We start from the raw sequence: 21,022 nt of genomic DNA, 5'->3' as shown, positions 1-21,022 counted from the left end.
CTCACTTAGAAAATGATTGATTACAATGCCTGTGTGCTTAGGACAATTGGTATCCATATGCTGAGGCCAGTGTCCCCCTAAATGCCTATAGTTAGTTTCATGTACCAGGATCAGCAAATTGTTTTCCAAAGTCATAGTATGTTTATGTAATAAGTGATGCTCATATATATCAAAACTAATTAGCACATCAACACGATACTAGTTACTACGTATGATCAGCTCATTCTTTGGTTTTGTGATCATACTTTTGTAAGGCTATTTTTAACATTATTTTCATGTACTTACAGCCTCTAAAAAAAGACAGATAATAACATACCATTAGCTTGAGAACAGATGCGTCAACTGGCAAACAACCTGCTTGCGTTCTGATCATCGATTCAATGTGCGTATTTTTTATATCCTGAAAATACTGAAAATTCCCAGAGGTAACTGTCTTTTAAGAAGAGTGTTTAATAACCACTGGTGGACTCATTACTTTTCTGTATCACTTCATCAGTTTAACATTATTTATAGGTTTATTTTTGATAAGGTATAGACATTTACAATGCCTAATAGCCCTCAGTTTTATATGTGTAGAGTGTTGATAAATTTCCAATAAAGTTTGTCATCCTCCTAACAGAGTGTACCCATTATTAACATATATTCAGGTTTCCCTGTTGTTATGCTAATAACTCTCTTTTGCTTGTTTTGGAAAGGGATTGCATTGGAAATTGTCAATAGCTGTAAAGAGAACAATGGTGGTTGTTCCCATCACTGAGAGCATGTACTTGGGGGGGCCCCCCATTGTTCCTGTAACCATGGACACCAGCTTGATTCAGATGAGAAAACATGCATAGGTAATGTATGGTAAATGCCATCTTCAGAATTTGCCCTGGATTCATCTAGCCCTTTCATCTCTAATACACATTTGTGGCTGTAGTATGCAAGGAGAAGTGAATTGAATAGTATCTCTGGCTACTGGATAAATGTAAAAGAAAGATTTCTTGGCAGAAGACATCATTATATTTAGGTATTTATTTTGAAATTAAAGATTTAAAACATTTTAACAAAATATATCGACTTAATAGTTTTATGTCAAGAAAATCTTGCAGGGCCTATCTAACCATTTAATGTAATTTATGATTCAAACAACATATGCACCCTGCTTTACCTCAAGCAGAAACTAAACCATTGATTTTCAGCTTGGTGATGATTTGGGTGCATGTGCAACTTTGGTATTGCAAGTAGCTATATTCCAAAAGAAAACTTTAAAAGATATTATTGTTTGGAAATCCCACCTCAAGCCCATTCTTAATAATTTTTCCAACATATTATTAGACTTTGATCATATGGGAAAATAAGAATAAACTCCACCTTAACCTTGTTCCATATGAAATGTTTAATCCAAAGCTTCTGAGAAAAAGGAATATCTACTAAAATAGGAATAGTGAGCATCAAACTGTATTACCATGTACTTTGGTTCTGAGAGAAACTCTAAGCCCCTCAAGCAATTTGCCATTATTCAGGAATTGTAATACCCTATTTGCTTGTTCTCTTTTGGAATACTTTATATCACCTTTCTTAAAAATTATAATATGAATCTGAAAAAAAAATCTTTGACCATTTTATACTACTCAATGTGGTTAGAGACAAATTGAAGTATCATAAAAGAAGAGGTGAATTACAGAGGTCAAAGTATTTGGGATCTTTTATTTTGGCACTATAACATGACAGAGTGAACTTAAAGGGATTTTGAAGTATTCTGGTTTCATAAATTATTTAACCAAAACAATGTCATTACACATATTTCTTGATCCAACATTGCTTTCAGCATTTTTCCCAGTCTACAGTGGTTAACTTAATGAAACCAATTACTTCCCTTGCCAATACGCTTATATTTTTCTACCTTGCTAACATTTTTATCTCTGGAAAATATAAAAGACTTTCTTCTTTCCTCCCTCCTTCCCTCCCTTCCCTTGTTCCTTCCCTCCTCCCTTTCTTCCTTTCTACCTGTCTTTCTCTTTTGACTGTTGGATAAGAGAAACTGGAATTTTGCTAAACCTCTGCAACTTACAATCTGGTGTCTTTCCTTATTCTTTGAAAAGTACAGTTCAGTGAAGCTCTTATTTACAGCTAGGAAAAAAAATAACATCTGCCAGGGTCAAAATGTGGAAAAAGTACATATTTATAATATTTCAGCAGTCAGCATGAAGTTGTACTGTTTATGGCTCAAGTTTATTTCATCTTCCAACAATAAATAATACTCATTCCTTAAGTCCAAATATTCACTTGAGTAAAGGCAATGATTTGTTTGGAGTATACATACACATACTTTGCTTATTTGCCTGAGAACAGATTAAAGCCATGGACGCTTTATAAGAACATTCATGCATAAAGGAAACTAAATAATTTTTTAGCTTATTTTAAGATTAGCTTTTCAAAATATATTTGAATATACAAATAAATGTGAAAATCAGTCATCTAATCTGCAAATGTTCAGTCTTACCCAAATGCAAATTTTATTAGGGCTAAAACTTAGAGACGTGTTAAGTGGCTATCCAAAATATTAGTGCCTGACACGCAGTAAGTTCACTAAATTTAACAATTGGTAATTGTTAGGAAATATTTTTTTATTTCTAACCTTTGGAGCTTTATTCAGTGGTCATATATGGGGAACAAATATAAAAGCTCAAGTTCTTTTATGGTTTAGTTTTCTGTTGTTTTTTTAAGTAGGCTACATGCCCAGAATGGAGTCCAACATGGGGCTCAAACTCATAACCTTAGTATCAAGACCTGAGTTGAGATTGAGAGTCAGATACTCAAGCAACTGAGCCACCCAGGCATCCCTTATGGTTTACTTTGGATGCTTTTTTGAACTTAGAGCTGAAATGTTAAATTATTTTGCCTTGTTACATTTGCCTTGTTGATACTCTTTTATTATTATTATTATTATTATTATTATTATTATTATTACTAGGGCTACAATTTTATATACAGATGAATTTCTCTGTAACACTGCAACATTTGGCATATTGGCTTATGTCAGAAAAAATAGAGATGAGGAAAATTAAAAGGGAAAAATAAGCAAGCAAAAATCTCACCAAATAAGATCAGAAAAAAAATATATAGAAATTTGGGGAACAGGTGATGCAAAAGTTGAAGAGACAGGGCATTTTAAGAAAGACTTATGAGGCAGAAAGGATGTTCAGGTGAGTTCCAGACTGAGGATGTTACAGATGAGACACGCTAGAAATAGACCCAGAGGAATGATAATAGAAGAAAAATCCAAAATGGATCATAAAATGATAGTCAGATGGAGGAACTAATTTTCCAATTATGTGATGCAATTTTGCTGTGTGCTAGTTGAGAACAGGGAATCCTAAGACCTGTATGTTTAGAGGCTCTGGTGGTATCTGAGAAGACTTAAAAAAAAAAAAAAGAAAAAAATCTTAAAATTAAAAAAAAGAAAAACCTAAAGTATAATGTTTTTGATGAAATGAAACTGAGTTTTATAAAAAGTATTGGGGGGGTGGCGCCTGGGTGGCTCATTCGGTTAAACGTCTGACTTGTGGTTTTGTCTCAGGTCATGATCTCATGGTTCGTGGGATCAAGTTCCACACTGGGCTCTGTGCTGAGACCACCAAGCTTGCTTGGGATCCCCCATACCCAACACCCTTCCCCCAGTCATGCTCGCTTGCTCTCTCTCTCTCTCTCTCTCTCTCAAAATAAATAAATAAACATTTTAAAAAAGCAATAAAAAAAGTTTTGGTCCCCTATATTCATGATTTTTAATCCAAAGGGCAGAAGAAGGTTTAATATAAAAAAGGTAAAAATATCACGAGGAACTTTGTGAGCAGCACTGCTTGTGATATTTTGCAAGAGGAAGAACGTTTTGTGTCCAAATGACCCTCATTTCGATATTTTATGGTGACCCTTCACCTTGGCTGATTGATTGTACTTTTTTCCTTTCTTTTTTCTTATCTACATTTCTTACATTGGTACCCTTTCCAAGGTTAATTGAGACACTGACCTTTTATATCTGTGACTGCTCATGGAGTTATGGAACAATGAAATTCAGTAAAGTCAGTACTGAAGGCCACCCAACTTAACAGCTGAACAAACAGAGGGGGTCAAACTGAACCAAGGGCAGATAGCCAAAAACCCTGACCACCCAATTCCCAGCTGTGTAGCCTAAGGAAATAGTGGGTGAAGAGTCTGTCACCACTCCTCAGCCAATTATGTTAGAAATGATCACCTCAAAACTCAGGTCAAATAGATTATTTTGCAGCTGAAACCTTTTGATTGGACATCTTCTGGTACATGTTTATTTCCTCAAGGCAATTATGTCTTAGGAAGCAACATTCAAGATGGTAAACTTTTAGAATAATAGTGTTGAAGGAGACTTAAAGACAATTATTTTAAAAACAGTTTATCTGATAGGACATGCCAAGGTAATGGTGTCACCAATGGTGATAAAACCCCCTAGATCCCACTCATCCATCCAGTCAAAGCATCATCAGATAGTTCAAGCAAATGCCCTGAAATATTCTGTCATTTAAAAACATAATATTTAAAATGATTTTCTGCCCTCTCTCTCAATTGCAGTTCCCACTTCTCTTGCCAGTCACATGAATTCCATTTACTTGGGATTGTTCTTTCATCTGAAGTTCTGGAAGAACGAACACATTATGGAGGCTAAGACTACCTCCTCTTTGTAGCTACAAAATGTTCACAAAGTGGAATTTTTTGTCTCTTCTCAAGCCTGGCTGGTGTTGTTGTCCTCTGATCTCTGTTTATTCAGTCAGATTGCTGTTTAAACTGGGAAAATAGCAGATATCTCTTCTCCTGTGCTTATCAATGCACTTGGAGATGATTTACATGCTTTACAAGCATAGGAGAAGCATTTAAGAAACAAACCCAAATGTGGGCCTTATTCCTTTTGTGTTATAGTTTCTTTGATGTTTGTACTGTGTAGCTTGAGAAACAGAAAACGATCAGTAAAACAGTTGTAACTTGGAAGTTAACCGACTTCTATGGGTTGGTTCAATTCCGGTCTCTTAAATAACATAAATGTCCTTTTCTCCTTCAGACCTCGATGAATGTGAGAGTTGAGAAGCCTGCTGTGCCCAACTCTGCCTCAACTATTTAGGAGGCTGTGAATTCAGTTGTCAGGAAGGCTTTCGAATCACTTCTGATGGTTGTGGATGTGATGGTAAATTCCTGAGATCGAACATGAAATCATTATGTGATGTGGCAATCAGTGCAGGATGAACATCTGAGGCTGAGGGTTAGGGGAGGAAAGGGAAGGTTTTGACACTAAAGGGACTTGGATTTGTATGTGCTTCTACCATTCACTATTGTATGAACTTGGGTGACCCTAACTGCTCTGAGCCTCAGATCCTCATCAGTAAAGTGAAGACAATAATAGGATTAGTGGGTAAATTAAGTAAAGTAATAAATGTAAAGTGCCTAGTACAGTGATTGACATCAAGAAATCACTCTGCTAAAAGTAGCTATTATTAGTATAATATTCATTGGCCCATAATCCCTTTTACCTAATTTAATATACATAGGCAAGAGAGATATTCAGGGAGGCCATAGCACACTGCCATAAGAATCACTCATGGCAAGCTTGATGGGAATTAAAGTTGGTTGCTCAAAGTCATTTTAATTAAGAGAGTCAAAGCAAAAGGATTGCCAGTTCATGAGCCACAGTTCAGATTTGTACCACATTCCTTTACATAACCGAAATTAACCTACCTAATGCAAGCTTTCAGATGAGTCATTTTATAATCTTCCGATTTATTTGTTAAAACCAGTTTTATGATACATATGTTTAAATATCATAGGAAAGTGCGAATTTAGTGAGTAGGATTAACTCACCTCTTTATACTATTAAAAATGGCTCTTGTAAGTCATTGGTGTAATTTATTTCTTAAAGCTTATCTTAAATATATAAACTTTTTTCATTTATGATCATTATTACCATTATTTTGATCCATAATTTTTAAATAGAAGCAAAGATTAGAGGATGGATATCTATTTTAATAACAGTAAAATTACGTGAGCAGTTTTTAACGTTTTAGAGAGAATAGTGTTTCTTTGCTTAAACAACTTCCCCTACATTCTTTTGAGGATGATAGGTATGTTTCTTCATATGGGTAGCCAAGCTCCTTAGCCTTGCAGTGTAGATAACAGAAAAGAATATAAAACTGTATCTATATTCTAAACACAGTAGAGTATATTACCATTTACCACATTCCATCCAATTAACAAGGCCAAAAAAAAAAATTGAATTTCACGTACCATCTGCTTTTAAGTAGAGTGAGCCAAGAGATGATTGTATGGCGTGAATGTACATACTTGGGTACACACATCCAAATGGGAAAGGTATCCAAAATCTGAAGCAAAACTTAGAAACTCAGCTTTATAAATGAACTTTTAGTATCATAAACACATTGACCAAAGTCTGGGCTCATATGTGGACATACACCACTAGTAAGTCATGAGATCAAGGCCTTCCATCTCTAAAATTGTCCACAAGCCTTGTACAGAATTACATGTGGAATAAATTCTTCACCATAGATACTGAATAATTCAAGAATGATGAACATTCTGCAGAAGTGGTGCACAGCCTGAGACCATTGAATGTCTTTTAAGTTGTATATTCTTCATCAAAATCTTGTGATCAAGGTTTCAGGAAGAACTTGTCTGTGTAGATGAACTACAGTAAACTTGGAAATGAGTAGAAGAAAAATAATTGGCATGGTATACTTGAGAAGAGTTTGGGAGCTATGCTTTCCATATGGACAAAACTTGTTACTGACTAATAAAGGTCACAAGGGTAACACAGTGATGCCCATGAGTTCATAATGTCTATCTTATCTCTCAACACCTAAAAACAACATTGTTTAAATTTTCCTAGGTGTGGATGAGTGTCTGGATGTCAGTAGAGTCTGTGACCAGCTGTGTATGAACTCTGTGGGAACATACGACTATACCTGTGTGGAAGGCTCCAGAATTGGAAGTGATGGGAAAACTTGCATCTGTAAGTCACTGTGAAGAATTTTATTGTTTCTCTTCTAAATATTTCCACCCTCATCTTGTTCTTGGAGAGAAACGGAGACCACGTGACCCTTAACTCAACCTGCCCTCCCCTTTCCCTCTTCACAGGCTGAGCTCTTCCTTCTCCTTCGGTTCAGTCCCCTGCGGTTTCAACTTCCGTGCTTGCTGCTTCTCACCTGCATTTACAAAAGACTTTTTGAAAGGGCCTTCTCAAAGAGATGCACCTTCCAGTCACCCCCTGCCCTGGCTGTCTGATTCAAACTCTGTCATTTCTCTCATCAACCATTGCTCAGTTTTTCCTTCTTTTAAACAGCATGTTGTACCCAGGCATTTTTCTGTGCGGCCTTAGCTTTAGATGCTGACAAGCCGGAGGAAGAAGAAGAATTGGAAGTTGTAAGGTTTCCAGGCCTTCTATTCAAGAGCCCACCTCAACTGCTTCCTGATGTTGCTACCGCTCTGCCTACCGCCTACGCAGATGAAGATGAGGAGGACAGGAAACGCATATTCGAGAACTGACTGCCCTGCATAAAATTGGTGAGTGAAAGAATTTAATTATACTCACCTCTTTGTTTTTCGGTATTTCACGTAAATTCTCTTCTTTGTAATTTCATTATCAATATTTAATGCCTTTGAGTCTTTTAACATGATGGTAGCAAGAAATGTGGGGCCCAAATTACATCTTCACTGCTTCCTGTCAAATTCTACATCTTTTGTCTTTCTTCCTTTTGCACAATAACGGTTGTTATGTAGGTGTGTGTAGGAGTGGAAGTACAGGGTGTGGGGGGGATGTTGAAGTGCAAGACAGTGAAATGGAGCTGGAAAGTATCTTTATATTAGCATAACCGGGAGAAGGGTTGTACTGGGACCTTCTGGTTCTTGTAACTATTACAGCTCCACTAGAAGTCACTATTACATAGTTGAAATTTACCTCAAATAGCCTTAAAATCTAGATTCTTTCTACATTTTAAAATGCCAAAAAACAATTGTTCATTATGTTCAAGTGGACCAAGAAAAATATCTTTTAAAATGTGAGCAGTTTCTCTTATACATCCACGCAACAGAACTGAAGCATCAAATCACTTCTGATCAAAATAAATTAGCATACCCTCTTTCAAGAGTAACAGTTTGCAGCCAGTCTGCTGCCTCTTTTTTTTCTTTTCTTTGTAAAACAGAACTGCTCTTTTTGTTCTCATCCTATTCGTGGTATTTTAATACTATCAAAGCTTGGCGATTGCTGTAGAAAGAGGTGGTTGAAATGGCAGAGACACATTTATGATATGGTCAGTCATAATAATAATATCAATAAATGTGTCTGCATAAAAATGGAAATGCTTTGATGTTTCTTACATAAACTCCTGATACTTTGGCTTCTCAAAGTCAGAAGAGATAGAATAGAGACCTTACTAAACCTGACAGACTTTCAACTAGAAAGTCTGAAAGACCCCACCTAGAAACAGGAGCAAAATTTGAAATGGAATAGTCCTGAAAACAACTGAAATCGAGTCTCTCCATTCTTATTCAAATTAAGGTAATTTCCCCGAGGAATAGAATGGAAAATCACATTATGTTACATTTACACAATAGAAACCTACACAGCCATTAAGAAATAAACTAGCAGGGCACCTGAGTGGCTCAGTGGGTTAAGCATCTAATTCTTGGTTTCAGCTCAGGTCATGATCTCATGGTTTCGGGAGTTTGAGCCCCACATCAGGCTCTGTACTGACAGCGTAAAGACTATTTGGGATTCTCTCTCTCTCTCTCTCTCTCTCTCTGCCCCTCCCCTGCTCACACTGTCTCTGTCTTTCTCAAAAATAAATAAATTAACTTAAAAAAAATCTAAAAAAAGAGATTAAAAAAAAAACAAAACAAACAAACTAGAGTGCACACAATATGGGTGTTTCACAAACATTCTGAGGGAAAGAAGCTTGATACCAAAGAATACATACTTTTTGTAAAATTCATTTATATGAAGTTCTAAAATAAGAAAAAATAATCTGTGGTGATAGAAATCAGAATAATGCTCAATTTGTGAGGCTAATGATTAAGAAATCATCAAATTACCTTCGAGTTTTTGTGGTACTGGTAGTTATCTATATCTTGAACTGGGTGCCAATTACAAGGGGTTATTTATTTACATTGTGGAGAAAAAAGTATGAACTCAAGTATGAACTTGAGTTTTATGGACTTCTCTGCATGTATATTAAATCTCAGTAAAAAATTTCAAAAAATATTACTGGAAGAAAAAACCAGAATTTTGTATTAAAACAACCTAGAAGGAATAACACCAAAGTGCCAGAAACATAATTTTCATGTTCAAGAATCAATGGTAATTTCTTTTTACTTTTTTGCTTTCTTAAACATTCTCAATAGTCTTTAGGGTCTATATTTAAAGTTCTCTTTTAAAAGGTTTTATTGCTATTGTCTTTTTCTGAGACTGTTCAGGAAACATGCGCAAAGATCGTTTCATTTTTCTTTTCTTTTCTTTCTTTCTTTCTTTCTTTCTTTCTTTCTTTCTTTCTTTCTTTTTGAGAAATGAAGGGTTTCATTTCCATTTTCGGTGATGTAGACAGTATGGGCCAGCTGAGATGGTGTCATAGTTCTGTCAGCCTAGATCCCACCTTCAGACACAATTGCCCTGTGAGCTGTGAGGACTGTCTGAATGGAGGCAGATGCCCAAAGGGAGGAGTGAGTGCTCTTGCCCAGCTGGCTGGAGAGACACGCTTTGCAATGACAGTAAGTCATACCCCGGAGTACTGGTAGAAGGGTAATGAGTTGTCCTTTACTGCTGGTAAATTACTGTGATGAGTTCTCTTTTACATGTGTTCTCCCTAAAACGTTTTAACAAAGTAAACATTGGTATGGTGACAAACCAATTTATTTGCTGTGCATAAAGAAATGCTGAGGTTTTGCACTGAACATGTGATTAGGTGGGGAGATTTTGTGTTACCTGGGAAACTTGATGTGCTGTCTCTTGTTTATCCCCAGAACATAAAAGTTAATAAAGGATCCTAATATTCTAGGCCTATAAAAATCCCTCCATTTAAATAAATCATTAGGCCCCGGCAAGCTATTCCCAGTGAAGGAAGAAAGAATTCATGTTACAAAGTGCAATTAATGGAACTGCTTTATGGCTTCTTCTTTGTGTTTATTTGTTTTTCTTTTCTTTCTTTACATAAGATGTAAATATAGCCAATAACACTTTTTTTATGTGTCTCATGAGAAAATATCAAAGATTTGAAAAAAACGATACCGCTAACAAATCTTTTCTTTTACATTTTAAATGGAGGTATGCTTGCAGGAGAGAAAACTGCCCAGTACTAAAACCAAAATATATTGACTGTTTCCTCTTTCTCTTTTTAAATTTACCTTATAAATATGTAATGAAAGGGTTTTCTTAGTTTTTGTGATTAGCTTGGAAAATGATATAAGCAGATTTTCTTTTGAGCCCCTTGCATATGGGAAGAAAAATGACTAATACTGGTTGTGAGACAGATGCAAAACCTGAGTCAGAACATAGGAAGTAGTTTGCCCAAAATTACTAGTTACAGTGTTGAGGATCTTCCTTAAGTGTGCCTCTGATCGTGTTTCTCTGCTGCTCGGAAAAACTTTAAGGGCATCCATTTCCTGATACATAGGCACACGCTTCTAATCTAGTACTGACAACCATCTACAATCAGACCCTCATAAATCCTCTTTTTCTTTTTATCCTAATCACAGCTTTTTGCTCAGCTTATCATTTCCAGCAAACTAAACCACTTGCTACTTACTGCTTTTATCAGCTTTGTGCCTTTTGCTGAACTGCCATCTTTGGCTCTTGCTGCTTATTGCACGAAGCTTTATTTGATGGCTCCAGTCTAGCCACAACTATTTATGTCTTTGATGGATTTCAAGCCATTCTCTCTCTCTGAATTAGAGTTAGCCATCTTCTGTTCTGTCTCCCTTACTAGACTGAGAGCTCATCAATCAGGTCCTCTTCATGTTTCTCCAAAGGAAAGGCACTCAGTGCATGAATGGACAAATGACTACGACTTGGTGTTGAGAGACCCCACTGTATTGACCTGCAACTTGACAGACTCAACTATATACAATTGGGATCAAATAAATGTTGTATGACTATTAGGAAGTAAATACTTCCCTTACATAAGTTGCATTGGTAAATGCGCATCTTCCAAACCCTTCATCCCTAACATGGCAGCATGAGAAATGAAACTAAAAATCTATCGCAAATACTTCAGAATAAAACATCTCGGATACAAAATTAATAGAGAAATGTTAAAAGTGAGCTTGTTGATGAAATGAAGAGAAGATGATCTCTTCTTTAGCTTTGGAAAACTCTGAGGATCTCTTAAGTGTTTGCATGGTCCTGCAAAGGGGAGTCTGTTTCTGAAGCAGAAGCTTATAAAATCTTTGCGTTTCTTCTTTTGTTTTTCTTTTTTACAAAAACAGAACAATCAGAAAAAAAAAAAAAAAGTAAGTGCCTACTAATTCACTAATTCTTTAACAAAAGGGAGGAGTAAAAACATTTTCCTAAAATTCCCTATAAACGTTGGGCACCTAAGTGGCTCAGTTGGTTGAGTGTCCATCTCAGGGCTTGAGGCTTTGAGCCCCGCAGAGGGCTGGAACGTGCTTTGGATTCTGTGTCTCCCTCTCTCTCTGCCCCTCTCCCATGTGTACTCTGTCTCTCTCTCTCTCTCAAAAATAAATAAACATTAAATTCTTTTTTTAAAAACATCCCTATAAACCTCAATAAATAGAAGGGACTAATCATCCATTACCCATATTTTTAAATTACCAGATCTTCAAATGTAGCAATGAACATTAAAATAGAACATTCTGCAGAGATCTGCAAGGTTAGTGTTCCCAATGAGTAGATTTTCTAGCCCAATATCTATTGGTCTATAATGAAAATATTTACTTTGAGGTCTTAGAAATTCCTCCAAGTAATTATAGTGAAACAATTTAAAGATCACCAGATATTAATTTTAATAGCACATATTAGAACTCCATTTCTTTTGAAGAGATTTCAAGTTGACTCATTTGTTACTGTGAGACTCCATCCACTCGAAAGGGAGGGTAGGAAGATTTCCATATGACAAATGAGTGGACTATATATGGAAGAGAGGATTCATGACTTCTTCCAAATCATCCAGCTATGGTGTGGGACGTTTGTTTTACAATTTTCTTTTCCAGGATAATTGCTCTGTTTGATGCTTATGAAGTATTTAGCAAATCCTTGTACTATGTAATATCATATTCTACTTCCTGGGGGAATGTAAGTTTATGGTGTTGGTTTGCCAGTGTTGACGAATTTCTATAATCCATATACTGCGCAAGCTATTTAAACTTCAGTAGCTTCAGGGCGTGGGGGTGGCTCAGTCTGCTGACTGTCTGACTCTTCATTTTGGTTCAGGTCATGATTCCAGGGTTATGGGATCAAGCCCCACATCTGGATCCATGCTGAGTGGAGCCTGCTTAAGATTTTCTCTCACTCTCCCTCTGCCCCTCTCTTGCTCACTCTCTGTCTCCCTCTCTCTCTCTCTCAAAAATAGAATAAAATAAACTTCCTTAGCTTCATTTTCCAGGTTTATTTTTTAAAAATTACTCCTCTATAGTTGCTGTAAGAATTAAAAAAAAAAAAACTTACTACAATGTCAGTTTTAACCAATGTTGCCATTTTCTTTATTTCCTATCCCTTTTGTTCTTCTCTTCCCTTTCCTTCTCCTTTGCATAATATCTTCAAGCTGAAAAGGAGAGAAAAAATGAATAAGAAGCCAAGTTTCCATATTGACATCTGGAATTGTGTAGGTGGGCAAATAGAGGAGGTGATATAAATGTAATTTTATAATATTTAGCCAGCTATGATAAAATGCCAATGAAAATGGTTACTGGAATCATCTCAACAGCTGTATTTAGTCAAGTTAAACTTCTAGTCGCATTTTTCCCAATTTATTTTTTAATGGAATACTAAACTCTTCCCAAAAAACAAACAAGCCAAAGAAAACAGTTGTTTGCTTGACTTCATCAGTCTTTGACCATGCAAAATACCTTGGCACCTTCAAGACAGTCTTAGTTGCATTCATTCCTACTAAAAATACATGCCATTTTTTTTCCCCTACATTTTCTTCCCAGTTTTCAAACTGGAAGTTTCCATGTATTTCTCATTAGGGTTGGTGACAGTTATACACTCAGATGTCTAGGTAGCTGGGAAAATGTGAGTGTGAGAGTTGAAGGAATAAGGTAAATTTTGCATGTGAACCTTGTTATCAGTTCTTCAGTGACCCTCACTCTAACTAGCTGCATCAGTAATCCCTCTCAGGAGTGATTATGCCATCCAACCTAGAAGCATGCCAGTGACTCTTTCGTGGTCTGTAAACCAGAGATTTTAATTACCTGGTATCCATTCTAATAGAAAGACAGGTTTGTTTTTGTTTGTTTGTTTTTCCTCCACTCTATCATGAGTATATTACACTGCTTATTCACCTTCTCCAACTGTCTTCATATTTGGTTCCCCAAAGACCCATGGGAAACATGTGGCAGCATCTGTGATTGTCAGAATGGAGACACTTGTGATCCTCTGACTGGGCAGTGCTGGTTCCCCCCAGGAGCTCCTGGGAAAGCCTGGGAAAATGGAAGGAATGACTGGGGCTGGTCACATGACACCACTCCTTAAGTTCTTGAGGTTTCTAATAGGAAATGAACTAAATGAAAACCACATCTGTATTTTTCAAGGTGGTCTTTTCTGAAGAAGAAAAAAGCTGTATCTACATATACAAGAGTACAGTTGCTTTGAATGATGCCATGTATATCTAAGCAGGATAAATCTTGATACAGAGAAAACCTTCTTGTTCTCCTGAGCAAAAAGTTGAGTTTGTGTGTGCAGGTTTGGACCTAGGAGCTAGGGGGAATTTATTTGCTCTGCATAAGAAAAAGAAGAAAAGGAAGTGGAGCTCTTTGGGCAAACCAGGGAGGAAGAGAGACGAAAATCAGAGAAGAAAAGGAAAGGAGGGTGTGAGGACAAAAAGAGGAGAAATGATGGATGAAGAACTGACAAAATACCTGTGAGTGCTGTGTGTGGATTTTACATGGAAACCAGTGAAGAGGCCACATTTTCAGCATAAGCAGATAAAAGACAAAAAGGAAACTACTTGTACAAGCCCAAGAGCTGAATGCAGAGAGTCGATGAAGATATAAGTCGTTGGGGACTGCCAGAAATCCTGGGGAGTTTATTAGATGCTCACAGATCACAGAACTGGAGCCATGGACACCAAGTTTACTTCCCCCTCTGAGAAATGTAGGAAGACCCCTGTTGGCGTCCCAGTTATTTGCACCCCCTGAACAATGTTTATTCACTTATTCAAAAGGTATACGTGAAATGGTAGCAAGGCAATCTGCCAGGCATTGTGATATGGTAATAAAAAAATATATAAAAACTAAAAAAGACTCTGGTCGCTCCATGTGGAACTTACAGCTGTATTCAGAGCAGACATAAGTTACAAATATTGGTAGGAATTACCAATTAAATATTAACGTGCGCTTGGCAGCCAGACCAGGAGGACAATGAAGACTGTGTGGGCCAGGGAGAAGTAACACTTAAGCTGAAGGCAGAAAAGCAAGCAGACATGAAACAGGATAAAGAGTGAAGGAAGAGCATTCCACACTGACGGCATCTCCTGCTGCCAGACTCTGAAGTGGGAATGAATGAGGTTCACCAGAGGAGCCTAAAAAGGTCAGCTGGTGGAGCAAACTACAACTAGGGAGACATTAATGCAACAGGAAGTCAGCTGGTGCCTGGGCTCATAAGTCTCATTAAGTTTGGAGTTCTTAATCTGACAGCAATGGCAAGTCACTATAGAATTTTATTTTATTTTTTAACTAAAAAATTTTTTTAAAGTTCATTTCTTTATTTTGAGAGAGACGGAGATAGCATGAGTGGGGGAGGGACAGAGAGCGAGGGAGACAGCAAATCCCAAGCAGGCTCCCCACCTGGCCCTGCAGACACAGGGCTCAAACTCACAAAACCGTGAGCTGAAATCAAGGGTCGGATGCTTAACTGACGGAGCCACGCAGGCACCCCAAATTTTAGACAGAGGATTTGGAATCATATTTGGAGTTTATGAAAAATCTCTCTAGCTTCAGTCCAATTACAGTGCAAACATCTTCCTTTCTACAATCCCCTTATTTCATGTAACAGTAGCATTGCAAGTTTTGCATGTGGGTAGTGTTCGCTTTGTTTGTCCTTCCAACCCTCCAGGATGCCCAAAAATGATCCTTTGGGAAGAACTACAAAAAGAAATATAACTGTGCCAACAATGACCATTGCCACAGGGTGTATGGTGCCTTATGTGTGAGCCAGGGCCCTATGGGAGGTTTTTTCATCTGAGTAAGTCATGGGCAATAATTTGTACTCTACATGAAGCAAGAAGGCTCAAAAAAGTACCAAAAATATGTTAGAGGAAGAGAGTAAAAAACATAACATTTTATATAGTCATATCATATATATGATGGTTTATGTTCTAGTCTTTATTTAGCCTCCTGACGTTGTAGAATCTAGATTTTGATGAATGAAAGAAAAATATTTGTGAATTATTTACACTTTTTTTTCTAGTTAGTGCTTACCCTGAGAGGATTTAACTAGTTCATTTAAATGGACATTTGAGGAACATCTGGGTGGCTCAGTTGGTTAAGCATCTGACTTCAGCTCAGGTCATGATCTCACAGTCCGTGAGTTCTAGTCTCACATCAGGCTCTGTGCTGACAGCTTGGAGCCTGGAGTCTGCTTCAGATTCTGTGTCCCCCTCTCCCTCTGCCCCTCCCCTGCTCACACACACACTCTCTCTCTCTCTCTCAAAAATAAATAAATATTAACAAAAAGTTTTTTTTTAAATAAATGGACATTTGACACTTTCTGGGGATTGAATATCAAAGGCCCAGTGCTAGTTTCTTTTATTTCTGTGTTCTAATACAAAGCAATTATTATTCCATAAAATTTCTAAAACAGGCTATTCATTTTGCATTTTGGCCATCAACCATGTTTTTCAAAAGCTGCAAGAAAACACAATCACCAGTAAATACTTCAGCCAGCCATCAGTAACTTTTAGAGTTTCTCCCAGTGGGTCAGCACTGGTTGCCCACCACCCCATCTTGAAACGGTGTGCAAACACTTGTGAGCCCACAGCAATCTCTACCCTCTTCTTCTGCCCATTTCACATGCCCTTCTCTGGAAATCCTTCCTTAGTGGACCTCAGTAATACTGTGACCGGTTTTTTTTAGTAACAGAGACCTTTTGGGGTCTTACATTATATTTTTAGTTGAATGTTCATGGATCTTATCTACTTTATGAAAGGTATGCCCATTGAAGACAGAGAGTAAATTGTGAATATTCTAGTAAGAGAGCCAGAGAAGGCACCATAGAAAACTGAACCTGGGTCATGAGGAAAGGTTAGACTTGGACAAGCAAAACAGAAGGAAAGGGGAAGAGGCATGGGTAAATGTGAACAATGCAGGTGTGGTTGGTATGGTCTAGAACATGACATACCTCCTAGAACATACCAGGAGAAGGAGACCCATCTAGAAACAAAGATAGCATCATTTCTATTTTTGTTCCTCTAGGGTAACAGGACACACCCCATTTTTAGTAATAACTTGAATATTTTATAAGGTAATATCACATGTTTAGGCAAAAACATTTAAATCATAATCCATCTGGTCAAAAAGTCAAAGAGCAGATGGTGGTGGTAGTGATGGTGGTTACCATCTTGAATGTGACCACCTTTAGGAAGAACATACACATTCTAGTTCTTCAGGACCCTTATTGCTTAGATTCAAGGCTTCATTTATTAATGCCACTTACCTGACCCTCAGAACCTTCATTTTGCAACCCTCTATTAGTTTTCTAAATCTATCATGATAAATTACCACAAACTAAGTGCTCCAAACAACAGAAATTTATTGCCTCACAGTTCTGGAGCTAGAAGTCTGGCATCAGGGTGTTGGCAGGCCATGATCTCTTTGAAAGTGCTAGGGAAGGATCAGTTCCAGACCTCTCTAAGCTTCCCATAGTACCTTGGCTAGTGACCATTTTAACTCCAGTCTTCACATGGCATTCTCCCTGTGTGAGTGTCTCTGTGCACACATTTTACCTACCTATAAGGACACCAGTCATATCAGATTAGAGACCCATCCCACTCCATTATGACCTCATCTTAACTAACTGCATTGGCAACAACATAATTTCCAAGTAAGTACACATTCTGAAGTACTCAGTGTAAGGACTTCAACATAAGAATTATGAAGGGCACATTTCAATGCATAACGAACCCTGAGTAGATGTTGGATTGCCAAAGATGTTACTCCACTTTTCCTTTTTCCCTAAGCACATTTTCAGTTATAGCTTCTTAATATGTCCAGTTGTCATATTTAAGCATTCCATCATGCCTGAGCTGTTCCCTGAACCACTGTTCTCCATGCTGAACCAGGAAGAGTAAGGCATGGAAGCCAGTCCAGGGAAGTGAGTGCTCTGGAATTCACAAGAGTCCTATCAAGGAGGACAAAAGCTCTGAGAAAGAGGCCTGCAATTTAGTTGGTCTAAGCCACAGGAAGGATGAGAGAGGGATCACGTAATTTATCATCCAAATGGGACAATATTAACAGTGAAAAGGAGTCCTGTTAATAAATCTGTTCTGCTTCTAGGGGTACCTCTGTTCCTGGCAACTAGGACAAGGATTACCCCGCATGGTGGCACTATAACCACTACTTTAAATTACCTCTTCTAATAATAGCAGATATTAGCAGATACTAATAATTTCCATCTAGCAGAAAGTCAAGTGGCTTATTTTGTTTTCTCCAAGCAGCTTTTGAGAACAAAGCCTCTGTAGGCATACAATGCAGTTACCTGGAGCTTGGAGGTTACTTGAAGGATCTTGATTAGTCCCTTGGACATTTGTAATGGAGAAGGAAAAAACATGTCAGAGGTTTTGGAAAGGGAATTGAATTACTGTAAATAACTCCTCAAAGACAGAACTAAGGCTATGTTTTCCTAAATGCAAAGGTGGGACTTCAAATTAGAATTCCTGTGCTGACTACCATCCCTAAAACTCAACGGCATGGGGAAAATAATGAAGGAAAGGCAAACACCATTTGCCAAAAGAATGTGGCCAAGAAAATGCGGCTGTCACGATGAAAGTTTTGTGTAATCTACGTGATGTAAAATTACTTCCGATTACCATATATTGAAAGGGAATGGAAACAATGGTGAGCCTTTACATCAGTGCTTGTCCATCATCCCCTTGCTGCGACCCGATGAATATAGGGCCTGGCAGATCTTAACAGTCCTTGGAGAATATTAACTATAGGCACCAATGGAGCACACTGAGAAGCAATTTCTCTCCCAGAAGCACCAAAGCCTTTTAAGTAGTTCAGGCTTCACTGTTCACATCCAGTTGCCAAAAAGCAAATGAATTGCCTGATTTGAAAGACATTTGTTTTTCTGTTTCTTTTTTTTGGCAGTCAGGATGATCCCCTTGTTTTCCCCATAATCGGGCCCCGCAGAACTACATGCCTGTACACTGACAATGTAAAAGAAACAAAGCATGGTTTTCAGGTGACCGGTTTGCTTCAGTCTGCTTGCAGATTGTCCCAAGGGGGTCTATGGAGCTGGCTGCTCTTCAGAATGTCAGTATGTGGAGGAGAACACCCTGGAATGCAGTGCCAAAAATGGCAGTTGCACCTGCAAATCTGGTTACCAAGGCAACAGATGCCAGAAAGGTACAATCTGATGATACATTTTCTTTCTTCTCTAATAACAAGGCTCCGCCTTTGTTCGGCACCATATGATCATTAATTAGTTAATCCGCCAGTGTTCTCAGGAGATGGGTAAGCTTTATTAATCCCCTATTTGCAGGTGAGGAAACTGAGACACGTGGCAATGAAGTTATTTTACTCTGTCTTCTCAGCCTCTGCTCTTAGCTGTCTCCTTGCTAGCCTGAGCAGAAGAAAGATCGCATTGCAGAGAATCTTATCTTAAGATTAAAGCTGACCCATCGCTTCTTTGAGCTGAAGTAATCAACCAAGGGTACTAGCTTCCAGAGTTAAAGAATTGTTTCCTTTATACCTGAAGATAGATCACTCAAATAAACACAAGTCAAAGATTCTGACCATAGAGAAGTTTTCGAAAATTTAAATAGGGGTATCAGTATCATCTTTTTTTCAAATGTCTAAATATTACATAAATATTTTTAAGAAATCCATAAATATAAAAGTTTACATACAACATAATTCCAATTATAAGTAACATATGTAGATGTGTGAATGTACATGCGCATATACGATTTGGGAAAACGTATTCCGAGATCAAGATGTTAGTAACAGCTTCTCTGGTTTGTGGACTCATGGAAAGCTTCTCCCCAGGTATCTACCTGGCTCTCTCACTATTTCACAAAGTTTCATGTTATTTTTTCATTGAATCTTGTCAGTCCTGCCTTACTTAAAATTAACAACTTGCAAAACTCCTTGAACTTTTAAATTTTTTTCCAAAGTATGTATCATCTTCTAACATACTACTTTTTTATTGTATACTAGTATATATATAGTATTTATAACATACTAGTCTTTTTATTATTATAACATACTCCAATTATTATTATGTCTAACATTTATTCCCCGTCCTTTCTGCTAGAAGTTAGTCCCCACAGGGGGAAGGCTGTGGGGTGCTGTTTGCTTTGTTCACCAAAGTATTCCCAAACTCCTAGAATAATCCTAACATTTTGGAGTTGCTCAAAAAGTATTTTCTTAAATGAATACATAAATGTTCATGGTTCAGTTTTTATTCTATATAATTTTTTCTTATATTATTATGATGTATTCTGAATTAAGCACTTGTTACTGTTTATTCAGAGGAAATTCTTACAGCATTTTTTTCTTTCATACATAGAAAGACTGAATATATAACAAATATAATTATACAATTATCAGAACTGAATGGTCAAGTGAACTTTTTGCTTTTGAAGTGATCCAAAGGGCAATCTTTTTTTTTTAATTTTTAAATGTTTATTTATTTTTGAGAAGGAGGAGAAGGGGCATAGAGAGGGGGTGAGGACAGAGGATTCAAAGCAGATTCTGTGCTAAGCAGAGAGCCCAGTGTGAGGCTCAAATTCAGGAACCGTGAGATCATGACCTGAGCTGAGACCAAGAGTGGAAGACTTAACCAACTGAGCCCATCCAGGTGCCCCCAAAGAGCAATCTTTTTAAAAATCAGGAGGAATAGTGGGGTGCCTGGGTACCTCAGCTGGTTAAGCCTCCAACTCTTGGTTTTGCTTAGGTCATGATCTCACGGTTTGTGAGTTCAAGCCCGACGTCGGGCTGTGCGCTGACAACACTGAGCTTGCTTGGGATTCTCTTTCTCTCCCTCTCTCTCTGCCCCTCCCCCCACTCACACACACACTCTCTCTCTCAAAATAAATAAATAGACTTAAAAAAAGATCAGGAGGAGTGACTAGGTTGAAAGGAAGCCATCATACTATTGGATTCACTTACAGAGGTAAGCCTTGAAATTGAAGGTTGTCTTTTGCCTTCAAGTATTACACATTTCTCCTTGCATTGTCAACTTAAGATGGTCTGCAGGGATTTTTCTGGAGCTGACTGAACGGGAATGAAGGCTTCCAGGTTGTCCTATGGCTATGAAGCTGGAGTATGTGAGCAGCAGTGTCCATCTAGATTTTGTGGAGAAAGGACTGTTTCTGTAGCTGCATTGTGACTTTCTAGGCTAAGGAGAAAAGAACTTAGGGAAACACAAGCCTGACATTACACAAATGTGTTTAACATCATCTAAGAGTAGGCCCCATGCCAATCTCTAAACGTCCTCCTGCTTTAACTGATTTATAGACCTAGAATCACCCCCCTATTCAATAACTCGCTAAAGAAGTCATGCCCTGGAAGTCAACGCATGAGGAGACAATACCATATACAGACATCTGGGTAGATT

General features: G+C 37.6%; 1 pseudogene across 1 annotated transcript in view; it reads left to right on the top strand.

Moving 5' to 3' along the window:
* The window catches only part of LOC132684263 (uncharacterized), a 219,753-nt pseudogene that overhangs the window by 124,320 nt on the left and 74,411 nt on the right, over positions 1–21,022 (top strand). The window contains exons 4-10 of the transcript XR_014135264.1: positions 696–836; positions 5,069–5,191; positions 7,394–7,582; positions 9,651–9,777; positions 12,821–12,843; positions 15,296–15,424; positions 18,673–18,807. The product of XR_014135264.1 is annotated as an uncharacterized LOC132684263 (transcript). The remainder of the gene's footprint in view (positions 1–695; positions 837–5,068; positions 5,192–7,393; positions 7,583–9,650; positions 9,778–12,820; positions 12,844–15,295; positions 15,425–18,672; positions 18,808–21,022) is intronic.

The sequence above is a fragment of the Panthera onca genome, chromosome C2 (assembly GCF_046562875.1).
Source record: "Panthera onca isolate mPanOnc1 chromosome C2, mPanOnc1 haplotype 2, whole genome shotgun sequence".
Classification (NCBI taxonomy): domain Eukaryota; kingdom Metazoa; phylum Chordata; class Mammalia; order Carnivora; family Felidae; genus Panthera; species Panthera onca.
Note: the sequence above shows the minus strand (reverse complement) of the source record. Positions and strands in the feature narration are given on the sequence as shown.